The sequence below is a fragment of the Xenopus laevis genome, chromosome 6S (genome assembly GCF_017654675.1).
Source record: "Xenopus laevis strain J_2021 chromosome 6S, Xenopus_laevis_v10.1, whole genome shotgun sequence".
Taxonomy (NCBI): Eukaryota; Metazoa; Chordata; class Amphibia; order Anura; family Pipidae; genus Xenopus; species Xenopus laevis.
The window spans coordinates 48332470-48352813 of NC_054382.1; the positions used below are offsets into that span (position 1 = coordinate 48332470).

At 42.0% G+C, this 20344-nt stretch overlaps 1 protein-coding gene across 2 annotated transcripts in view; it reads right to left on the reverse strand.

Moving 5' to 3' along the window:
* Positions 1 to 19334, reverse strand: part of cul1.S (cullin 1 S homeolog) — a 56524-nt gene extending 37190 nt beyond the window's left edge. The window contains 1 exon segment of one of the 2 annotated variants that reach the window (NM_001095895.1): positions 719 to 760. The gene's annotated coding sequence lies outside the window, so the exon portion shown is untranslated. 2 annotated transcript variants of the gene reach the window in all.
* Between the last annotated feature and the right edge of the window lie 1010 nt (positions 19335 to 20344).

Here is a 20344-nt window from a genome sequence, read left to right on the forward strand (position 1 = left end):
CTATCTATCGATATATATATATATATCTATCGGTAGATATATATATATCTATCTATCGATATCTATCTATCATCTCTCTCTCTATAGCTATATATATATATATATATATATATATATATATATATATATATATATATATATATCTCTATCTATCTATCTATAGATATATATATATATATATATCTATAGATAGATATATATATATTTTTATTATCTCACGTACATTTAAGAATATACGTTACAATCCAAACACATCCCTTACATTCCATGTATGTAAACAAGATCAAAGGTACATACATAGAAGTATATCTAAGCACAGCAATATCCACAAAACACAGTAACGACCAGACTAAAGAGCAAATAGTGGTGTATATGTACATACAGGTAGAATAGACACGCATTAATAGAACAGCATTTGTTTTTGAGAGAAATAAGGTACAAAGCGAGAAGCTATTTATAAGTTACAGGGCGCTAGGATGTTTATCGCATCTTCGAGCTAATAAGACCTCCTATATTAAATGTATACAGAGAATTATTTCCAATTACACATATACAGGCTGATTCCTACACCTCATGTCTGTAACAATTACACTACAGTAGTGTGCGGCGTAGGACACCCAGGCCCGTTTTTTTTCTTTCTAATAATATCTATATCCCACCGTCACCCGGCTTCCACCCTTAAACCCCGGCGCCGCCATCTTTATTACGCCCACCTCACCTGAATCTCAGCGGCAGACGCAGTAGAAAGAACCCCCGGGAGAGCCGGGTACTGTCAGGCGGAAGTCCCTCCCTACTCCTTCGCCTAACGAGCCAATAGCTGGGCTCAGAGAGACTGGAAGAACTTCCGCCTGACAGTAAGTCGACATCATCGCCACTTCCTGAGGTAATAGCGAATGACTAGGGGGGAAAGGTTGGCGCGAAAGGCGAACGCTTGTTCCAGCCAGTGACAGCTGAGACGCTATTTCAAGCCAAACGCGGCTTTTGCATAGCAGATAATTATGGCGAGGCATACTTGAAATATTGAAATACTGCGTCTTTGTTCGACCTTCAATGTCTGGAGTTTGCAACTGGCTTGGCTGATATTGTACAATATAAAAGACGCTAGACTACCCATCGTTTCCACGTCCAAGACAGGCAATAGTCCTCCCATTTATGATATGTGTTATTTCATTAATAAACCTGAAACCTTGTGAACATGCCTCTTGTTCTTATTTACACATTGTTGGGTCGGGGAGCTTTTAGCCACGGCAAGATCTACTTTCCCCAGTCATATTACGCTCCTTCCTGTTGGAGAGCCTGTGGCTTACTCAGTACTTCCACTTTGAAAGGGCTTCTCAGTAGCAAGGTGGACTATGAACACTACTCTCACATACAGAGGTAGTATTGGCAGCTGACTATGTGAAGCCTTCAACAGGATTTTTCTGCTAGTGATGCTTTCAGAAACCATCATTTTAGGCATGAACTAAAACCTAAAAACAGTACCAACCAGATTAGGAGCAGATTAGAGGGAAGCAAAATTTGTTAATATATATGTATCCTATTGCATGAATAGGATGATTTTCACACACTCGTGCGGTTGCTGGTCTTTTGTGTCCAAATCCACTATTTTGGATTCAGCCGTACCCCGGAATCCTTTGTGAAAGATTTGGTCAAATGCTAATTTGCATATGCAAATTAGTGGTGGGAAGGGGAAAACATTTTTACTTCCAAATTTTGTGACAAATAGTCACACAAACTGATGACATCAGAACTCACCATTTATAAGGATATAATTTACAAGATATTCATAGCTTTTGTGTGTGTGTATATATATATATATATATATATATATATATATATATATATATATATATATATATATATATATATATATAAAATAGATCACTACTCCCTCTACATCTCCTTACATTATGATGTAAATATTTAGTTACGCCCACTTCCAGTAGAAGTCAAGTGTGTAAAATGGAAAATGTTGTGTAATAAATACCGTTTGCCAAGCAGCCACTACATTTTAAACCAGAATTTTACACAGCTCTGTGATCAGGGAATCAATACACAGTTTGATAAAATATGACAGATTTACATGACAAAGTCTAATGGCACACAGTCAGGGCCAGAACTAGGGGTAGGCAGAAGAGGCACCTGCCTAGGGCGCAACTATAAGGGGGCGCTTGGCTGGTACCTATTAAACGTATTCCGCCTACCCCTATTACGTGTTTGATACACCTATGTAGCTCTCCCCTTCCTCCTCCTCCTCCCTGTCACCCATTTGCCCCTCCCCTCTTTGTCACTCCCCTCCCCGTCACTCCCTTCCTCTGCTACTGGTTATGTGTGCAGTAGTTCGGTGGCATGCTCGCAAGCGTTCAGGCGAACGGCCACAGGAGGTAGCTGGCTAGGGCGCCCTAACTGCTTGGCCCGGCCCTGCACATAGTGCATTTTTTTTCAACCAGCAAAGAACATGCCAATACTTCCTGATACACTGTGAGGGTTATGTAATGAAAGACACAAAGTTTGCCAAGGAGCAGTAACCCATAGCCACCACTCAGCAGGTAAGATTTACTGGTTACATGTTTAAAAGCAAACATCTTTTTTTTTGATCACTCCATCAAAAGGCAACTTTTATTATAGGTTTTTTTTTCCTTAAACTAATGCACATTGCGGGGATGGAGATGGGAGGGTGGCAATGCCTGAAAGTTAACGGGGCTTTTGGTAGAGGGAGGTTTAGTTCTCCTTTAACATTTAAGAATCCATAGGCACGGCTATACCTCCACAGATACAATATCTGCAGTTATTACAAGCATCCTCTTATGTGTGAATACATTTGGTTAGGTGTTTGAAAACAGCCTCCTGCTGGTAAGTTGATCCTTCACTATCCACGTTTAAACGGGGGCACCCATGGCAAGTGCGTCACCCAGATGTTTAGGTGTAGGCCTTAATTGCCACAAAGAAGTCACAATGACAGTTAATGCGGTGAACTCAAACACTTCTTTTATTGCAGGACACAGCATGCAGCTCAGCCGGGGGCTCGGATTGTCCACAAGGGTATTCTTCATACAATATCAATTACTCGCATACACCACAGCTTTCTTCCCTTCTGAAGACTACAGGGCCCTTGTCCTAGAGAAGATACACCAGCAGGAATGTTGTTAGCTGTTTGATTACCCCTGATCTCTGCGGTGTCCTCACATACAACACCCAGGCTTCTCATGTAGGCTCTCCACTAACCTACTCCTGAGCGCTCACTTCCCTCTCTGGTGTACACCTGAGGGCTCTAACCCAAAACCAATACTCTTTGTTGGGACAAAAGGCCGTCAGTGCTCGCTTGCCCTCTCTGTCTTTCACTCCGGGGTGTATATTTATCAAAGAGTGAAGTTAGAGGTCGCCACTCTCCATTCATTTCTATGGGAGTATTTATCAATGGGTGAAAGTTCATCCTTTGATAAATACACCTTTCAAAATTCCATAGAAATGAAAGGAGAGTGGTGGAATTTCACTGTGGCAATCTCTAACTTTACTTTTACACAATTAAGGACTGGAGCGCTCTAACTACTCGCCGTATCATTAAGATTATGTATTGGGACGTTCTTCTACTTCGCGGTCTGCTGAAACATTTAATCCAAGTTTGCTCACCGCTGTTTGAAATTGGCTCGGGTGCATAAGCCCCAAGCCCTCCGCTTTAAATATCCCAATGAAGTAAATTTGTGGGTCACTCACCGCTCCTGATCGGTGGTCCGGGTGCTGCGCCCCGAACCCTCAGCATAGGGGAGACATCAAGGTACGAAATCAACACTTTGGCACGCACTCCACAGGACTCCAGGTAACGGTAAAAAGGATTTTACTTTATTACACAAACAAATATCCACCTAACGCGTTTCGTATGTTACCACACGTAATCATAGGCATGATTACGTGTGGTAACATACGAAACGCGTTAGGTGGATATTTGTTTGTGTAATAAAGTAAAATCCTTTTTACCGTTACCTGGAGTCCTGTGGAGTGCGTGCCAAAGTGTTGATTTCGTACCTTGAAATCTCTAACTTTACTCTTATATAAATATACCCCCTGGAGTGAACTTACTTGCCCTTGCTATCCATTAGCTAGCCCTACGGCATCAATGTTCCCCCAAGGGACTGGCCAGTTCAGTCTGCTGCTGCTTGTTTGATGTTATAGGACAAAAGAGGAAGTGCATCAGCAAGGCATTGTCTTATATAAGCTCACAGATGAACTTAGCTCCACCTGCTAGCTGCACTACAGCATAGCTTAACTATTTACATAATAAAAATACATTCTTTTAATTCTACCTCTTTACATGCGTCTACCAAAATGTGTCTCTCCTATGTAATAAGTTAGACACTGGTGATCTAACTACTATTTTTAAAATGAAAAATTAAATTTTCAGCTTTATGTTGCTTTGAATTACTTCTAAGGGCTAATTAATATAAAAGGTTCCTCCTTGCCCCTTTATCCACAGGCAAATAGATGGTAAAGCTTAATCACTACAAAAAAAAAAACACCCTATTTATTTGTGATGGGACCCTGATGGATAAATTTAGCCACCAACAACAAGCTGTAAAACCAGTTTATGAAAGGCTGTAGAAAGAAAACAGCTAACGTAAACTAATGTATATTAACAGCAACACCTTACGAAACATCTGTGTTTCAGAGGCAGAAAATTTAAAGGAATACAGTACCCTTAACTTGTATTGCAGCACGAAAGACGCATGAAAACAGTCACATCTTTTATTTTTCATTCGAAGCTGAATTAAGCTCAAAATGCTACTTGTATCTTAGCATTAATTATATAGTTTTAAATCTGCCTTGTGGTTCTTAATCAACAAGAGCAAACAGCAATGTTGAACAACTGGAAAAATATGTTCTACATTCAGGTGTGCAAGATAATCTGGGTACATTCACACAGAACTAAATTGGATAACACATAAAACTGCATAGCAGATGGGGGAGTGGCCAAGATGGCGGATTGAGCAGACGTGCTTTTGTGCTGCTCCGTGCTCTCAGCTAACATCCTGATTATACCCCTGAGGACAGCGGTCTCCTGTGCAGCGAATAAACACCCTAATCACCCAGCAGCAATATGGGAAAACATGGTACCAGAGCAAGGTCCGAAAACCGCATGGACAGGTATCTGAGTCAAATCCAGTGTCGGACAGCAACGACTCTGACTCCGCAGTGCCTGAGCCTACCAACGCAGAGATCCTCATGGCGATTAAAGGCACTCACGCGTCCACAACCGCACAGCTTGAAACCATCAAGGTGGATCTTTCGCTTCTGCGCCAGGATTTCCAGAACCTCCGCGAGCGTACGGCAGAGGCAGAACGGCGAGTGTCGGAGTTAGAGGACACAGTGCGCCCCATCCCTGATGATATCGCCCAACTGCGGCAACAAGTACAGATCCTTACCAACCGGGCTGAGGACCTGGAAAACAGAAACCGCCGCAACAATTTGCGCATGGTGGGGCTCCCTGAAAAAACTGAAGGCACTACCCCAGAAGCCTTTGCCGAGAACTGGTTAAGGGAGAACCTGGGAGCGGATGCCTTCTCACAAGTCCTGATCATCGAACGTGCGCATCGCATCCCCACTAGGCCTCTGCCGCCTGGCGCAAATCCGAGGCCGTTCATCATGCGGTTCCTGAATTATAGAGACAGGGATGCGGCGCTTGTAACAGCTCGGAAGAAGGGCCCAATTACCTGGAATGGGTCTCCTATCAGCCTCTACCCAGACTACTCGCCGGCGGTACAAAAGCAACGCGCCTCTTTTCAAGGTGTCAAGAGAAGGATGCGAGAAGTGGGAATAATCTACTCGCTCATTTATCCTGCAAAGCTGCGGATCGTAGATGGCGATTCTACACAATTGTTTGGATCCCCCTCAGAAGCAGACCAATGGCTTAATATGTGGAGGCAACAGAACAGCCCGCGCCACAGTCCGCCTCATCGTCAGTAACGCAACCCAGGAGGGTGTGTGAGTATACGAGCCAGTGACTGATTACTACATTGTTTGGGGCTCCATAGTTATGTTTGCGGGGTTCCCCCCTTTTTTGGCGAAATTTACCCTGAGAGTCGTGCCGTGCAAGGTCGTCACATTATCATCGAGCCCTAGTACGTGGTTTAGTACTAACTTTGTCTAACTGTTCCTTATGCTCCCGTATGCGGAAGGGCATGACTTCCCCCCCCCTACACCTTTAATTCTGTCATTCGCCCGGAACACTAGGTCTGCCACCGTCAAGCCTCATTGTTTCCTTAAGGAATGGCCTGAATGACCACTGATGCCTTCTCAGTGACAGCAGGTGGCTCACGCTGCCGCGTATGCTCCCCTCTTTTCAGTTTTCCCTTGTTATCCCATTGCCACTTGTAAAACTTCAGCCGCAGTCTAGTTCCGTGCAGCAGCAATGGTGTGTTCGCTGCAACAGGATGCTGTTGTCCCAGCCCCCAGTGCGGTCGGCATGGAAGCGCTTCAAGAACTTAGCACTTGCTAACTCTTCTAATGGACTCCAGTTAGGGGTACAGGCCGTCTATAGGGTATAATCGGGCAGGGTGGGTTAGGGAAAAAGTTGGGGCGTTTCATGTGTGTTATTTGTTATGTACAGCTGGCTATGTACTTGTCCTCCTATCAACTGTGTGGGCGGAGGAGGGGATACAGACACTCTGGAGTAACAGGCAGTATCCTGGCACTACTTCTAGCAGCCGCAAATTATGGGGGATGTAAAATTACTATTGTGGAATGTGTGTGGGTTAAACTCCAAATTCAAAAGGGCACTCGTATTTGACTATATTGGGAAATACAAACCTGACATCCTCTTACTACAGGAGACCCACCTGGTTGGTCAAAAGTTGATGGCCCTAAAAAAGAGATGGGTTAATCAGGTATATCATGCCTCCTACTCCACATACTCCAGAGGGGTCTCTATATTGGTACGTAGGAACTTACAATATGAACTGCTAAGTGTTAACACTGACCACTTTGGTAGATTTGTAATCCTCCATTGTAAAGTTAATAATCAGGAGCTGATAATAGTCAATGTATATATGCCTCCTCCCTTCAAGTTGGACTACGCCTACCTCCCCGCTCAACCAGTGGATGGAAGCAGTGGGGTTAACAGACATCTGGCGGCACAAATTCCCCACAGAAAAACAGTTCTCCTGCCACTCGGTGGGTAAGGGTTCACTATCCCGCATAGATATGGCCTTGGGCACCCCAGACTTCGCCCAATGGGTTACGGAAGCCACAGGGGCGCTCCACCAATGAGGCGAGTTGAGACACTCGCCTCAGGCGGCAGCGCCCCCCTGGTTACCAGGGGCGGCAAAAATGCCGCTCCTGGTAACTAAGAGCCGAATTTCCGGTTTTTAACCCGGAAATTCGGCTCTTCTAGTGCAGAGAGCGCAATTGCGCTCTCTGCACTAGCGTCGTGCAGCGCCCCGACCCCCTCCTGCGCAGAAAATGTGAGCGCCGTGAGGAGGGGTCGGGGCGGCAACGGAAGGCCGCCTCAGGCGGCATAAAGGCGCGGATCGGCGCTGGGAAGCCACATACCTCCCAAGGGCCCTATCTGATCACGCCCCACTATATCTAGTATTTAGCGTCACACCCCGGGCCAGACATTTCCAGTGGAGACTCTCTCCCCTATGGCTCAACAACGCTGAAGTGGCTGAGACCTGTACTAAGGGTTACGATGAATACTGGGAGACTAACTCCCACTCAGCGCAAAATAATACTTTATGGGACACCTCCAAAGCAGTAGCTAGAGGCACCCTGATCTCAGCAATTGCCAGAGCGAGAGCAGTAGCTAAGCAAGCAATTGACGAGGCTGCGGACGAAGTCCTCACGGCCGAAAAAGCCTATTGTGTACATGGCACTATAGAAAGTCATCAGCAGCTGATCACTGCCCAGAGAGACCTCGAGTTAGCGCAAACTAACGCCACTAGGAAAAAATTACTGTATATCAACCAAAAGATATTTGATCAGGGGGACAAAAATGGCAAAACCCTGGCGTATCTGGCTAAACTTAACAACCCCCCCACGATGATAGCTCGAATTAAAAACACCGCTGGTGATTATATGACGAGGGCGGAGGATATTGCAGACGTATTTGCAAACTACTATCAGGACCTCTATTCTGCACATGCCTCCTACTCCAAGGCAGAACTAGACCAATACCTACAAGGCATTACCTTCCCTAGGCTTAGCCCAGCGGAGTCCTCATATCTTGATGCCCCCATAACCTTGGGTGAAGTGGCAGAAGCCATTGGAAGCCTATCCCCAGGGAAAACCCCGGGTCCAGACGGTCTACCGACCGCCTGGTACCGCTTTCTTAGTGACCAGCTCACTCCCAAACTCCACGCCACACTAGTTACGGCCAAAGAGACAGGGTCACTTCCTCAATCCTTCTACAATGCTACCATAATTCTTATACTTAAAGAGGGAAAAGATCCTGATTCTTGTGACTCCTACCGCCCCATCTCTCTTATTAATACGGATGTGAAAGTCTTAGCGAAAATATTATCCCAGCGCCTCAATAAAGTGATAGCTACATTGGTTCACCCAGACCAAACTGGCTTTATGCCCAACAAAAGCACGTCCATTAACCTCAGGCGGCTGTACTCCCACCTCCAAATTAAACATAGTAATGGGGGCAACAGAACGCTAGTATCCCTGGATGCCACCAAGGCATTCGATTCAATTGAGTGGTCCTATTTGTGGAAGGTGTTAGAGAATTTTGGGATAGGCTGCAATTTCATAAACTGGATTCAGCTACTCTATCGCTCTCCTACTGCCAGTATACAGGTCAATAACACCCTCTCTAGAGCCTTTCCTCTATCCCGTGGTACCAGACAGGGATGCCCGCTTTCCCCCCTACTATTTGCTCTGGCGATAGAGCCCTTGGCCATAATGCTACGCCAAGCACCCAACGTGATTGGGCTTAAGTATGGGAGACTAGAAGAAAAGATAGCCCTATACGCGGATGATATCCTTCTATTTTTAGCGGATCCCGAGAACTCGTTGCACAGGGCGTTAGAATTGACTGATCACTTTGGCACCTTCAGTGGGCTGGTGGTAAACAAGGGCAAGTCTACTCTTTTCTCTATTGAAGCACCCCGTAATGAAGGGGAGATCCTGGACCTGAAGTGGGTGTCGAAATTTAAGTACCTAGGGATTACCATATCAAACAAACTTGACGATTATGTGGCGGACAATATTGAACCAGTAACGCATTCGTTCAAAACTAAAGCAGGTCAATGGGAACGCCTTCCTCTCACAGTGTGGGGCAGGGTGAACTTATTCAAGATGATTGTCTTGCCCAAATATATGTATGTGATGCAACATGCCCCAGTGTGGATTGTCCCACAGGTACACAAGCACATAGACTCTATCTTACTCCCCTATATATGGGCCCACAAATCCCCTAGGATCAGCAAGCTCTCGCTTATGGCCCCTCAGGAAAAAGGTGGCCTTGCCCTCCCACATCTCAGATATTATTATTATGCCTCACAATTAATGTATGTACACAACTGGTTCTGCCTAGACCCAGAGAACACGCTAACTGCACTTCATGCATCTATAGCAGGCTCCCTAGAGGCAATTAGAAATGCCCCTTACAGAAAACGCAAAGATACCCCGGAGTTGCCACCAGTGCTGACAATCCCACAAAGAATATGGGCTATAGTTCGGAAAATGTTGACCCAAAACAGTCCTACGCCTTCACCGTATACTCCATTGTGGAGGAACTCAAACCTCCAGCATCTAACACAATTGCCAGATTTCCATTATTGGCCTAGACTGGGGATTCGGCACTTGAGCGACTTGTTAATTAACGATAGCTTTCCGACCTTGTCCCAACTTAAGGAGAAACTTAACCAGCCCACAATCCAGATATATCGGTATCTACAACTGCGACATGCATTTGTATCCCAATTTGGCTCGCAATCGGTCTCTACTGTGGTTCCACAGTATGAACGCAGGTTATGGGACCCTAGCCCTAAGAAGTTAATATCTGACCTCTATAAATCCCTGATCCCTGCTCTAGGCAACCCATTCGGGAAGTTAAAAGGCAAATGGGTTGTGGATATCCCTCATTTGGATGACACACTGTGGGAAGATGCTGTTGAGGGAGTGTATGATTTTCTGATTTCTACTAGGGACAAGATGGTTCAGTATCGAATTATGCATAGGACCTAGATCACCCCACTGAGACTTAGAATGATGGGCAGGAACCCCAATGCCACATGCCCCAAATGTCAGATTTTGATCCAGGAAAGCTCAAGTATGCATTTCAGGCTGAAATCTGTACAGTGTGTCCAATGCCATTAATCACAGTTAGCAGTACTGTTTATTCAGGATTTTTGTGCCAGCTGAGAAAAAACACAAAATGAAAGCGGGATGGCAATTTGTTAAATTAGGTGAGTTTCTTTTGCATTTAATTCTTTCTGAAAAGTTGACATGTGTAATATAGTCACAGAAATGGTCCCTCAGTTAATGTTTGGACCTGAATATCATACTTGACCATCAAACTGAAAATCTAGCAATTCCCAATTCAACAGTAGGCTGGCCAGTTTAGTAAATAATAGTATCCCCAGGCAGAATCCACCAGTGTAATTAATTTAGTCAAGTGAAGGAGAAATGGCCTCGTCTTTGATCAAATTTTAAAAAATATCTGATATAGGGCTATAGGATTGTCATTGATAGTTTTATGACTGCTGGCTAAAAAATCTTTAGAGGAAGGAAGGTAGGATTGCCACCTGTCCGGTTTTTACCCGGACAGCCTGGTTCTTTGAAGGCCTGCCCACTTTTTCAAATTAAGAAAACCGGGCAGGATTTCCCATGATTGACATGGTGATTGGGGCAAATGCCGATTACCATGTCATAGCTCCGCCCCTGATGTAATGACCACCCACTGCATCAAGGACCCACCCCCATTGTGGTGTGGCTCCGCCCCCTGCATGGTGTTCCACAGGACAGAAGTTGCTAACCCTAAAGGAAGGGGGGAAAAAAGGTGGCCACAACATTCACATTACACTGCTGAATTTGAATGGAGGTATAGCAGATGAGTTGCCCAATTAAAAAAAATTTATAGCTGCATGCACATTAGAAACCTGCGGGTCAGGAAAACCTCAACCCACACCCAATCCTAACCCGCAAAATATTGCCATTGTAGGACCCTTGCCCAACCCATACCCATGTCTTTACATTCTCTATGCTAATGTAACAGTGTCTTTATACATATAAATCTTCAACAATTATTTCTGGTTTGCTAAATGTTAAATGAATAATAGGAAGGAAAACCTTTAGGCTGTGCCAACACGCTAACCAGAATTTGCAATGGAAACTTGTTAATGCAACTGTTTATTAGGAGCAGCACAGGTTACAAGTGATTTCTGACAGAAGCCAAACCTGATTGTTTGATATCATAGATTAAATCAATGGAGAACATATACCAGACTATGGGGCAAATTCCCTAACCAGCGAAAATTCGCCAGTGACAGCTTCGTAGGCAGCGCAACACTTCGCCAGGCGTAAATTCGATAGGACAACGCTAGTTCACTAAAGTGCAAAGTTGCGTCCAGGGCACTGAACGCTGGCGAATTTTCGCTAGTGTTACTTCGGCAATCAAAGCGAAGATGCACTAGCGTTGCCTGATTTGCATACGGCCGGAAATGATAAAGTTACATGGATGTATATGTTGCAGCAAATACATTACATTACATAAGTCCAGGGAACCTTAATAAAATAAAATAGCGTTGTTATAATGCCCTACACATGAGCCCACTGTATAGTTTATGTTCCATATGTTAGAAAATGGAGGGGGGAACCCGGTTACCCAAAAAAAAATTTATGGACCTTTGCAGGCTATAATTCAGAAAAAAGGAAAAGATGCCATCGTTTTTTGGGAAAAAATTTTAACTAAAAATTGAGGAAGTCCTATGCACTCCATTGCACTTCACCTGGTCTGAGCTGGCGAAGGCAAATCTGACAAATGAGGTAACGTTCAGTAAAATTTGCATCTTTGTGGATTTGCGGCATTACGTCCATTTGCCAGAGCGAAAATTCACCTGCCGTTAGAATGCTAAGCAGTGCTAGTGTCTATCTCCTTCGCCTGCGCACGTTAGGAAATTCAAAAAGTCCCTGTAGGGGGTAACACTAGCAAATTTACGCTAGCGTTAGCCACTGCACCCTTTAGGGAATCTGCCCCTATGTCTCTGTAATGGGCCCTCCTTAAACCCCCTAGTAAATACAGCCAAATGGTCTGGTCCCTCTCCAGTGCATTAAGATCTATGAGTCAGTGGTCCGTTAGTTTATAGTGAAGCCCTGCAGAGTACATGGTGCATCCCAAGATGGCTGTTGTATGAGAAATATTCCCAGTCTGAGCAGCACCCTGTTACCTGATTATAAGTTTCTCATCACACTGCAACGAGTTTGCTTGTTATCTGCTAATGTTTCATGTATTTTGCTTTATACTGTGTAAAAATCCTCTAATATGCTTCCTGGGTTACCTAGTAATAACTGCCTGTTGTAATGTAGGTGAGCTGGTGGCGTTACTGTGTACATTACAGAGGCAGTGTGTTTCCCTGCTCTTTTGCAGGTATGCTACATCCATTTTTGTATACTGTTTTATGTAAATGTTGTTACCACTATATGATCACTGTTCCAATTATAGTAAAACCCAAGTTCATTAAGATCTATGGGAGAGGTGGGCAGGTGGCCTTGCTGTGTACATGACAGTGGCAGTGTGTTTCACTGCTGTTTTACACGGCTCCAGCCAAGTGCACTCCTGAAAAAACCCAGAACAGCTCCACTCAGGTCCTTTTGTTAGCAGCTGTGTGTCTATATGCTATATGAGTGAGTGTGGGGATTCGGTGCCTACGCAGGCTGGTGCGACAAATCGGGCTACACTACTTCTGAGCGCACTTCTGGTTCCACGACAGGAAATCTTGGAGAGCAGAGAAGGAGCATACTTCCCCGCACTCAACCCTAACCTGAACCTGCCCTACCTGTGGTAAACCCGTGGGTGACTGTGGGTTTCAGGTCAACTCACACATCAATAATGCACATGCACATTAAAGGGGTGGTTCACCTTTTTGGTAACTTTCAGTATGTCATAGAAGGTCCAATTCCTAGCAACTTTACAATTGATCATTATTTATATGTTATAGCTAAGAGTTATTTGCCTTTTTCTTACACTTTATTATAGTTAAGAGTTATTTGCCTTTTTCTTACACTTTCCAGCTTTCTAATGTCTAAAAAAACATACAAATGCTCTGTAAGGCTACACATACGTGTATTGTTATTGCTACTTTTTATTACTGGTTTATATCTGGTTTAGTGCGTATACGCACAGGTCATGGACTGGGTACCTTTTAGGCAGGAGAGACATCTCTTACATATTAGAAAGAATTAGGTACACCTAAATAAATATATACATGGCAGATATTCAACCTACAGGTTTCCACTGATGGTCAACTAGAATTCCAAGTTCTTTTTGACTACAGTCACAAGTTCAATGTTACTTTAAATATGTAAATAACATTTTTTATCACTAATTATATTGCTATGAACATATATGTAGAAATATTTCAGTTGTTCCCTCTCCTGCCTACACCTTCCTATCCTATCCCCCCCCCCCATAAGGATTTTATAATTCACAGAGGCGTTCCATGACCACAGGCATGAGGCTGAAGGAGAGCTTTTATGAAATCCAAAGGGACCTCTAATATTCTAATATTCACAGATTTGCTCTAATGCACACATTTTAGTGATTCATGTTAAATTACATCACTAAGCCATTATTATAACTGATGACATCATCGAGCACCATTTATAAGAATATAATATGCAGGATATTCATGGCCTTGTATTTTAACCCACACAAAATTGGAGTTCTCTACCTGTTGCCTCAATACCTTTTCAGGTGTAAGGTGCTAAACAGTCCAGAGGCCCAACTGCCCAGGGTCAAATCAATTATCAAAGAATCCAAAATTGCTGTAGCATATTGATCTGTTATTGTGAGTGCAAAAAGTGATTCATTGGCTCAAAAGTAGATATCATTTGTGGCTCTTGTATATTAGTCTTACTTCAGCTACTTATGGAAAATTGGCTAAAAACCACAAGTATATAGGGAGGAATTATCAAACTGAAGAAGGAAAGGTTCAAACTTATGTAGCAGTAATATTTATTTGGTAATTGCCGACAGACAGGTATTTGCAATTTGGCAATCCATATGACAACACAACATGATCAATAGTTTGGCCAGTGTACCAGATAAGCGTCAGCTTACTCACAGTCATAGTATATTGAAAGAAACAGGCACAGTGCTTTGTATACACAGTACAACCTAGTTAAGCAGCTATTGTTTTTAAGTAAAGACACTAAAGCAGATTTTAAAAAACATCATACTTCCGAAACAGAGACAAAGCACCTTCAGTGATGCATGACGTGGTAACTGCTGATAGTGAATTTAACTAACTGCTGACAGTGAATTTACATTACCTTGGTGATGCTCCTCATTGGTTCCCAACCTAATAAACCTGATTGTAACCAAATGCTAGTCCTTAAGTAGATATTAAATAAAAAATAAAACACTGGCTCACATCTCCATATATTTATAATTAGGCCCATAAAACTTTGGACAGAGACAACTTTTTTCTAATTTTGGTTCTGTACATTACCACAATGAATTTTAAATGAAACAACTCAGGTGCAGTTGAACTGCAGACTTTCAGCTTTAATTGAGTGGGTCGAACAAAAAGATTGCATAAAAATGTGAGGAACTAAAGCCTTTTTTTAACACAATCACTTCATTTCAGAGGTTTTAAAGCAATTGGACAATTGACTCAAAGGCTATTTCATGGGCAGGTGTGGGCAATTCCTTCGTTATTTCATTATCATTGAAGCAGATAAAAGCCCTGGAGTTGATTTGAGGGGGGAGGTGCTTGTACGTGGAAGATTTTGCTGTGAACAGATAACATACGTTCAAAGGAGCTCTCCATGCAGGTGAAACAAGCCATCCTTAAGCTGCAAAAATATATAAAAAAAAAACATCTGAGAAATTGCTACATTAGGAGTGGGAATATCTACAGTTTGGTACATCCTGAGAAAGAAAGAAAGCACTGGTGAACTCAGCAACGCAAAAAGACCTGGACGTCCATGGAAGACAATAATGGTGGATGATCGCAGAATCATTTCCATGGTGAAGAGAACTCCCTTCACAACAGCCAAACAAGTGAACAACACTCACCAGGAGGTAGGCGCATCGATATCCAAGTCTACCATAAAGAGAAGCCTGCATGAAAATAAATACAGAGGGTGCACTGCAAGGTGCAAACCGCTAAAAAGCCTCAAGAATAGAAAGGATAGATTGGACTTTGCTAAAAAAAAAAAAAAAAAAACATAAAAAAGTCAGCACAGTTCTGGAAAAACATTCTTTGGACAGATGAAACCAAGATCAACCTCTACCAGAATGATGATCTACCAGCATGCAAAAGTTCATGGGGTGCTAATTATGAGCTTGGCTATTGGTAGCCCCTATGTGGACTGGTAGCCTACAGGAGGCTCTGTTTGGCAGTGCAAGTAGTTTCTATGCAACCAAAACTTGTCGCCAAGCCTGGAATTCAGAAATATGCACCTGTTTTGAGGCCACTGGTAGTAAAATCCAATGGGTTGGTGAGCAACATGTTGCTTATGAGCCACTGGTCGGGGATCACTGCCCATGAATGTCACTCCACTGACGTTTTGGAATGACATTCAAAACAAATGGCATCAGTGATTTAAATTTTTTTTTTTTAGGACAAACACATACACAGTCACTTAATAGCTATAGGCAAACCATAAGTAAAATGTGTAATTTGCAACTTTAGAACATTAAAGCTTTCAGCTTTCCCTTTTGTTTAACGATAGTCCTCTTTTTTTATGAGCAACGGGGTTGTAGTCTGTTTTTAAATGAAAGGGGCTACGTTGGATTAGAAAATAGCTAGATACATCAGAGACATGTATACTATGGGGTTGACTTATTAACATTACAATTTTTACCGTGATTCAAGGGATTTTGTGCCAAAACTCAAATGATAAAGATTTATTTTGCACAACCTCTGGCAAATTATGTAGAAGTCAGTGGGAGTTGTAGGCAAAATGTACAGTTGTGTTTAGAATAATAGCAGTCCGACATCACTAACCTGATCAATCACTGTATTTGGTTAAAACATTATATTTCTACATGGCAAATTATTTACGAGTAGGTGTAGTACAGTAATAGAAAACCAACAGTCATGACATGCATGCTGCTGATTCTGTGTAATTTAATTGAGGCTTTTTCCATATAATAGCAGTTTTAAAACAATAGCTTGTTCCAAATAATAGCAGTGTGGAGTTCAATTAGAGAGGTCATTCATTCTGTGAAAACACAGGTGTCAATAATCAGCTCCAGGAAGTTCATTGAAAGTCTAACGTTACCTGTCAAATCAATACTGTTACAATTAGAAGACACCTATGTGAAGCCAAGATATCGGCAAGAAGCCGCTGCAAAGTCCCATTGTTGAAAAAAAAGAAGTGCTGAAAAGGTTACAATTTGCCAAAGAATACATTGACTGGCTTAAAGAAAAATGGCACAACATTTTGTGGACTGTTGAAATCAAGATCTTTTTGGATCTAGGGGCCATATACAGTTTGTCAGACGACCCCCAAACACTGAATTTAAATCACAGTACACTGTGAAGACAGTAAAGCACGGTGGCACAAGCATCATGATATGGGGATTTTTCTTATACTATGGTGTTGGCATTATTTATCACATAGCAGGGATCATGGATCAGTTTCAATAAATCATAATACTTGAAGAGGTCATGTTGCCTTATGCCGAAGAGGAAATGCCCTTGAAATGTGTGTTTCAACAAGACAACGACTCCAAACACACCAGTAAATGAGCAACATCTTGGTTCCAGACCAACAAGATTGATGTCATGGAGTGGCCAGCTCAATCTCTGGACCTTCATCCAATTGATTAAAAAAATAGAAGAATTGTGGAATACAGAAGAATTGTGGAATGTAACAGGTGTCAGAAGTTGGTCGACTCCATGCAACACAGATGTGCAGCAGTTTTTATAAACAGTGGTTATACAACTAAATATTAGTTCAGTGATTCACAGGAAAGCAAAATCTTCAAACAAATTTCAGTTTATAAAGAGTTTGTAAAGAAGAATGCAGACACTGCTATTTTTTTGGAACAGCCTAATATGCCATTTTCTTCACTTTCTGTGAAAGGATAACACAAATTTGATATATATTTTTTTCATGTTTTGATTTGAAATAGAATGTGCAGTGTTCCCAAAGTTTTTTCCTAAATAAACACACATTAAGGTTTTGAGTTTGTTCAAATTAAAACCTCTAAATTTCCCAATTTTGATAACTACACCCTTATATCCCAAATATTATACTTATTTGGGATGAAAGTTCTCTTTTAGAAAGGTGTTACAGTCCAGATAAGAGCAGAAAGGCAGCAATATCCCCATATAACTGGTCGCCTTTGAGCCAGATCAAACAATTAGGGGAGCCTGCCTATATTTCAGAAAATGAGGGCTTAAGCTAAAAAAGTGTGAAAACCTCTGTTTTATAGCAGGACAAAATAGTAGGAATGAAAATTTAATAACACTATAAGCCAAGCACTGGAAAGAGCCACCTAGCATGTAACACTCTCCTTTTGTGTATAATTGTTGAGCCACACAATGAAATCATTTAAGTTTGAATCTATAATTAGAAACTGGAAAGGCTATTCTATGCATCTGATATTTCTGCATTACAATCACTGCAATAATTCACACTATATATTTGAGTATTCAATTATGTAAAGTTATGTAAGCTGGCTTTTTACATACTCATTAGGTTATTCACCAAGGAGTGTCATTGAAATGTGTCATAAATCAATTATAAAGCTAATTGTGCAGGGTGTCCCTCCACGCATGCAATAGGACAGGAATGTATAGAAGCATCCACATAAAGTAATAATAAAGTGTACATTTTATACTGGTTAAAATTTAATTAAAACAAAACATACATTCATAGAATCCATCATGAATTGTTCATATAAAAAGGTCACTTGTTAAAACCACACATGGTGCAATGTGACAAAGCAGACAAAAGCAAGTGGGTTCAGGTTATCAGTTGCACATGTTGCTCATATGAGAACTTATTTAACCATTCAATATATACACACACAAGAGTCATGAATATGCTGTAATTCATATCCTTATAAAAAGTGCTAAGTAATGTCATCTGTTGTAATCAGTGTTTAGTGATTTAACTTTTACATGACTCTCTGAAACCTGCATATCATATACAGTAAGTGAATAGTGAACGCACCACCTGTTGTAAAATACAGTATAATAAAATCATGAGGCCTTTGGCTTTTATACAGGTAACATAGTAGTAACAAAGTAAGTAAGGTTTAAAAAAGACACACGTCCATCAAGTTCAACCTCTTAGTTTTTTTTATTAATCTGCCTAACTGCTAGTTGATCCAGAGGAAGGTCATGGAGTATACAAGTTTCAGTGAGTTATGTAACACTAGACACTAATTATAACCAATGGTGTCACTAAGCATCATACATATAATTCACACGATATTCATTCTTGTGTATTACAAACTATATTACTATAAATTAGAGATCGGGCACACTTGCTCCCAATCCTGTTTCTAAAATCCACCTCAACGTGCTGCTCCTAATTAATAGTTTTCATGCCACTTACAGTTACAAACGCAATCAATTCCACTACAGCTTTCCAGCTACACTTACATATGAACTTAAAAGGCCAACACACCTGCACATATGAATCATTGTTTCATTCTTATAAATCCCAAAGAGGACAATGGTTCGCACCCTGTGCCAGGAGGGAGATTGTTACGAGCGAATGAATGGCTGAATCAATAATACTGAAGATGTCCAAAAACGCTCTGCCTGTTCAGTGCAGGATACTAGTGCAACTTTCCTCTTACAGGTCACCACTTTCCTGATATTTATGCTTTTAGTATACAAGAAATGAGGAGAGCACTCAATAAGCATAAATGCTGTGGTTACTTTATTCAATGCCGACCACCAGTACTGGTGGTCGGCATTGAATAAAGTAACCACAGCATTTATGCTTATTGAGTGCTCTCCTCATTTCTTGTATACTGAATGGCTGAATCAGTTGTGTTCTGTACTTACCAGCATTCCTGTTAGTCCCCAGACTCACCTTCCCCTGAGAAGCTGCTGCGTATTCACACAAGGAAGGGGTTCCCTTCCTACAGGCTGGCAGCAATTTCTCAGACGCAAGAGGAAGAATTAGTAAGGCCTCTCTCAGACAAGCCTGCCTGGCAGGCAGAGAAGGCCCAGTGATTTCCTGTTCACACTGGCTGGATCCTCCCAGCAGCCTCTTTCTAGCTACTCCTCCCTCTGCCAAATGGAAAGAGAAACTAACCCCACAGATTGTTATTTGGTTGTTAATGCTGCCAGTCATAAGCCAGTGTACTACTACATTTCAGCCTGGCTTTAAATGCCTCTACTGTGTCCATGTTAGGGCATCTGTCTGAAAATCTAAAGTGTTTCCTGCTCACCCCCTCTAAAATTTCTGTTTTGCAAAGAAATCCTTATCACACTTCACCGACTGCTGGTAACACTTATGAGATCTTCTCTTACTTTGTACTGACAGGTCCAGCCTGACCCATTCATTCTCCTCCTTCTCAAGTTACACTATTTCTGCTTACTTTTTCCTGACAGGTCTGAACTTCCCAAATTTTCCTCCTCCCTATGTTGTCATCCTTCATCCCTCCTCAATGTCATTCCTGGCTCCTCCTCTTAATTATGCCATGCTTCTGCATTCCACCATCATTCTTATGGGCTCCAGAATTATTTCTCTTCCATCCACCCTGCTCTGTTGTGCCACAGACCTTCCCCTTGTCTCTAAAGCCCTCCTATTTCCTTTTTCCAACATATACTCTTAATCATAAACCCTTCTGTATTCTCTCTTTGCATTCTACCATATGCATCTATAGCCTTGGTCGATACATATGATTCACCTATATGTAATTCCCTCTTCCCTGCTTCAAATACATTTTAAACCAACTGTGCTATATATTTATGTACCTGCATACAGTTTTCTTGTTATCACAATGTGCATACATGCAGTGTTGATTGCAGAATAATCATGTTTTCTGAGATTTATGATTTCCCATTTCAGCTTAGAGTTTAGCAATGCATGCATAGAACTATGCAATATTTTTGTAGTCAGATATCTGCATGTCTCTTTAATAGGAGTCCTCGCTAACTTAGTCTGGTTAAGGTAAAATGTAGTTGAAACAAGGAAGAAGGAGTCA